General features: G+C 33.3%; 1 protein-coding gene across 1 annotated transcript in view; it reads right to left on the bottom strand.

The window, feature by feature from the left end:
• Window positions 1-1,337: 1,337 nt before the first annotated feature.
• The window catches only part of LOC140666413 (RNA-binding protein MEX3B-like), a 42,440-nt gene continuing 38,151 nt past the window's right edge, over window positions 1,338-5,626 (bottom strand). The window contains exon 2 of the mRNA XM_072893578.1: window positions 1,338-5,626. This exon is cut by the window's right edge and continues 8,146 nt beyond it. The gene's annotated coding sequence lies outside the window, so the exon portion shown is untranslated.

Below are 5,626 nucleotides of genomic sequence, written 5' to 3'. Positions count from 1 at the left end.
AAAAATATTTGATACAGAAAGATATAAGTCTATATAAAATAGCGAGGACCGAAAAGTGACAAGGACGAGGTAGAACAAAAGAATGGATAACGATGAACAAAGATATGGATAACGCGAGACGCAGAAAAACAATGAGAAAAATTAAGTATATTAATGTATAAAAATCACGTAACATTTTATTAAATCTGTTTCCAGTAAATAGATATATGCAAGTGTGTGCGTCGTTCCTCTCTAGAGACTCGTATCCTTCTTTTTAATAAAATATTTTTGGTTCGGGTTTTGCGTGTGTGTGTACGTGTACGTGTATAAGAATCTTACATATATATATATATATATATATATATATATATATATATATGTATATATTAAACGGCAATCTTTTCCATTTTGTTCGTCGTTCAAATAGTTCGCGAATCACCATTCGCATTCGAATATCGAAATAGAATGCAGTCTATGCAGTTCGCCGTTACAATGAATGAAGCGCGTGTAATTTGTGTATCGTATAAAAATAAACGTTTTGATGATAGAGCAATATATAGATATATCGATAATGTGTGTTTATGTGTGTGTGTGTTTGTAAAACGACATCCGGCGTCATTGACTCGGTAAGACGGCGAATATTATTAAAAAACGGTGCAATATATATATATATATATTGCACCGTTTTTTAATAATATTCACCGTCTCACATAGATATATATATATATATATATATATATATATATATATATATATCTATGTGCTATATATATAAACATAAAGTATAATTCAAGAAAATATATCTGTTAAAAAATATGCGTTACGATAAGATAATCGGATAGAATTTCATTATAGATATAAGCATTTCTTTTGTAAACGGTTGGTCACAAAAATGTACACAGACTGTCCCAAAAGTACTCTTCTATTTACTTTCAACTATAAAACATCAGAGAAAACACAAGCATAGATAAATTATATTCGTTATTAGGGTATTGGGAACTAAGAAAGATAATTTTCGAGTTTTTATCAAAAGAGATTTTGTGACAGAGTAGTGTTATGGGACACTCTGTATATTGTATTGATGATAATAATAATAATAATAATAATAATAATTAAAATACACCGTAAAAAGACAATAATAAATATAATAACTGTAATAATAAAACATATATATATATATATATATATGATTAATTAGGATAGTCGGTTGCATGACGTGTTTGATTTTGTTTCAGTATTACATTATTCAATCCCTTCAACGGAGAACCGGTAATCAAGTACCTCAAAAAGTAATAACTGATTAACCAAATACAAACAACCGGACAAGAACACAGGAAAGAAAACATAAGTACACATTGTATATAAAAATCATATTATATATTAAAATATTCATAATAATATAATAATAATAATATTAATAATAATAATGTAATATATTATCGTGTGTCCACAAAATTACATAAAAAAATATAGAAAATAATAAACTTACTGCTTCTAATTTGTTTCGCTTATTTTTTTCTTTCGCTCGCTATTTCTTTCGTCGCTTTCACTCATTCATTCATTCTCTCTCTCTCTCTCTCTCTCTCTTTTGTATTGATTTGAATATATAGTATTCTAAAAAATAATTCTCGCGTGTTTATCTTCGCATTTACCCTCGCGCTCGTGGCTTCTAGGGTTCTAATTATCCGAAAATAATGGTAGTAGTCTCATAATTATAATCAGTATACATACATGTCGTATTTTGCTGCGATTGTACGAGCGTGTGTATGTTTCGTTTCGTTCACAACGGATCCGAGATAGGGAATAAAATTACGAAAATTATTTAATTAATATCATCATTTCGCGTAAATATATATATATACAATGTACATTTCGCGTCGCGAAGGAGAAATGTCGCTAAATTTCGCGCGCTCGCGTGTATATCCTGTCCGTCTAATTAATTTGGAGATAATCAGGGACATTGGACAACAAAGAGTCGCCCTATATCATATATGTACGCTATACACGACCGCGGGGGAGTAAAACATCGGGAACATGAGAGACGAAATACGGAGAAGCCGGTGCACGTCGCTCTATCGTCACAGTGCAACCTGACGTCGCGGCTGATTATTGCTGTTTTAGTTAACATTATTAAAAAGGAGGATTGTGATTTTATAGCTATCATCGGAGCGAGTGACGGCGTCGTTGGACACTGTAACGTCGCGACGAAACCCGCTCTCCCTCCCTCCTTCCCTCCCTCCCTCCCTCCCTCTCTCTCTCTCTCTCTCTCTCTTCCTCTTTCTCTCGATAACCCCAACGAAGAAGGAAAGAAAAGCGATACGTCTTAGTTTCGCAATTTGCGATTAATGCCCAGACGATTTTATTTACGATAGTGCGTTTCTCTCCCTTCTCTGATCCAGCCGCGATGAATCGATCGACGGATATTTGATCGATGTCGCGACCTTCCGTCGCCAGGGAAATTCGAAAAGAAAAGACAAATAGAGAATCAAGATATATCGCGGAACAAGAAAAGAGAAAGCGAAAAGAGAGAGGAGAGCAGCAACAAAAAAGCACAGCGCGGAAAGCGAAACGGGTATACTAGCACAATAATAGTAATACAAATATAAATGATAAATATAATGAAATTAATAAAAAAAAAAAAAAAACATCGAACATAAAATATCTTCGTTACATATATTAAGAATCTCTCTCTGATAAAGATCTTCATTCTCTCTCCCTCCCATCGAACCCCGCATCGTCTCATTGCAGGGGCCGCGAAAAAAACACTGAGCACAACATTCAATATATATGATATATAATAATATAATAATATCGTAATCATAATAATGCGATAACTACAATAATGCGTGTGTATATATATATATATATACATACATATATATATACATATATATATATATATATATATATATATATATATATATATATATAATCATGTACGATATATAATTAATTAAAGATAATTTTAAAAAACGCCACAAGATTTTCTCTCATTCTCTATCAACTAAAATTATATTTTCTATTTTAATTTTCCTCCTCCTTTGCTTCCTTTTTCAAGTGTTTGTCTTTTAAATTTTTCAGTCTAAAATACCGTAACACTTGCCTTTAGTTTTCTCTCCATGATCCATTTTTTTTTCTCACTATAATCAAATCTAATATCTCACTATAATAAAATCGACAATCTGATTTTCTTTCGCACGACTATATTCAGTGTAACATAATTTCTCCCTCTCATTTATATTCACTTGTCGGAGGAGAACAAGGCTCAGATATCTTTAATCTTTAGTTGTATACGGCAATAAGAATATATCAATTATGATAATATTAATAATATATATATATATAGTGTGTATATATATATATATATATATATATATTTATATATATACACATATATATTTTTCTGAAATACTGATTCCTCTAGTCTCAGGGCGGTTGCCTCCCTCGGATCGCGTGTCACAAAAGTTCACTAATTCTTGACATTTCCACACAGCCTATTACCTTCAGAAACTCTTTGCATCCGTAGAATTTGAGAAAAGAGTGCAACCCCCTGTCTTTTTCCTCGCAATAATTAACTTATATATTTCTTTAAAGATGTAAAACAACAAAAAAAAACGACAAATATTGATCTAAAATCGACGAGAAAAACGTCAAACGAATGAAGCGAGATGCAAGGAAAGGAATGAAGAGACGTAAACGTAAAGAGAAAAATTTACGGGTCGATTAAAACGCGCGCGCGAAATCACATGACGAAAGAAGTATGCGAACCGAGAAAGAGAGAGCTTCAAAAAATGAAAGAACAGTTCCTTTTCTTTTCTTTGAGATCGAGTTTGTGGGCTGAGAGCGCTAAACGTCTATAGCTGCGTGACATCGGTCCATCCGCGATCACGAATCGTCAACCTTGTCCTATCGTAGTTCAGATGACGATGACGATGACGATGACGAAACGACGACGACGACGTCGTCGACGAGAACGATGCGAGATTATCGGCGGGACGCGTGTCGCCCGAGAAAAAAAAAAAAAAAAAAAAAAGACACGCATTCCGTATACGCGGGTGATTATTAAATAATACGTATGCAGTCTAGGAGATACAGACGCCCACCGGGCGGACGCACAGCTACGATTTCTTTCGTTCTTTAAGAAAATTAATTAAGTAGATATATATTAAGTAATAAAAAAATAAAAAGAAGAAAGATATATAAACCCGGAGTACACACACTCCTCTTAAATCTCCGGCGAGAGTTACACGAGTAGCAGCCTGATAAGTCGCGACGACGCTCGTAATATAAAATGTAAAAATAACGTTATTAATTAGAATCATAGTAATCATTTGTTCCACAAGCTGTGCTATATACATTCATTTCAAATTCACGAGCGGTCTCTTTTTTAGCCGCGATGTAGAAATACGTACGTATAGTGTGTGTGTGTGTGTGTTTGTGTATGCTTATATATTTTTTATACGTGTGTGTGTGTGTGTGTGTCTACATAGAATAATATATATATATTAGAGATACTGAAACGCGTTTTTCTCACTCATGTGATCCGATCACTATCCATCGTCATCGGCCGATAGCTCGTACAAGCCACGAAAACGAAAGAAGGATGGAGAGGGAAAAGTGATCGAAAAAGAAATAAGACGGGGGCACGAGGGTGAGAGAAGCGTTAATCTTTTGCTTCGCGCCTAATATAAAACGCTAAATATCGAACGAGAAACGGACGAGATGAGGGCGCGAACGGAAGCGAAAGGAAAATTAACAAGAGTAAAACAATCCCATTGAAAGCTCATCGGTCGTTTTTCCTTGAAGAATGTCCCTCGCAAAATTCGATACTGTCTGAGACTTACTACGCACAAACAAGAGAACTAAATACATCAAAATATATATATATACTATATATATATAGACCAATATTATATATGTATAATAATAATAATAATAATATAATAATAATAATAATACTATTAATCAATATTTATATAATAAAAGTATGACGCAATAAAAAAAAATTATTAATGACAATAATATTAATCCAATTATCTTCGAATATATATATACCTATTTAATAGAATATAATCAATAATATAGTAAATAGACTTAAATGAAGCAACAACGATCGTATCTCTTTCTTTCTCTCTCTATTCTTTTTTCTTTCTCTCTCTCTCTCTCTTTCTCTCTCTCTCTCTCTCTCTATATATATATATATATATATATATGTATATATCTATATATTTATCTAACTATATATATGCATCGATATATTCCTCCTATAATTAAATTATCATCTCTTTTTTTCAACTTCCCATTTTACTCTTTCTCTCTCTCTCTCTCTCTCTGTCTCTCTATACTATAAGTTATATAATCTTTCTTACATTTAATTATTATACTTGAAGATATGTATCGTCGTGTATAGGTGTGTGTATGTTGTGCGCTCTCTCTTTCTCTCTCTATCTCTCACACACACACACACATCCTTAACAATACGTTCTACTCTATTCCCTTACCCGAATTTACAACGAACGAGGGTGGATAGGGGTTGCTGCGGATCGAAGCCGAGAGGGGTCGACAGACGATTTCTCGCGCGCGACTTGCTCATATTTTCTTTTCAGTACAAGATGGCGTAACCTTCTTTACTTTCCCTCCGTCGTCG

This window comes from Anoplolepis gracilipes, chromosome 5 (genome assembly GCF_047496725.1).
Source record: "Anoplolepis gracilipes chromosome 5, ASM4749672v1, whole genome shotgun sequence".
Lineage (NCBI taxonomy): Eukaryota > Metazoa > Arthropoda > Insecta > Hymenoptera > Formicidae > Anoplolepis > Anoplolepis gracilipes.
This window is presented reverse-complemented; position numbering and strand designations above follow the sequence as displayed.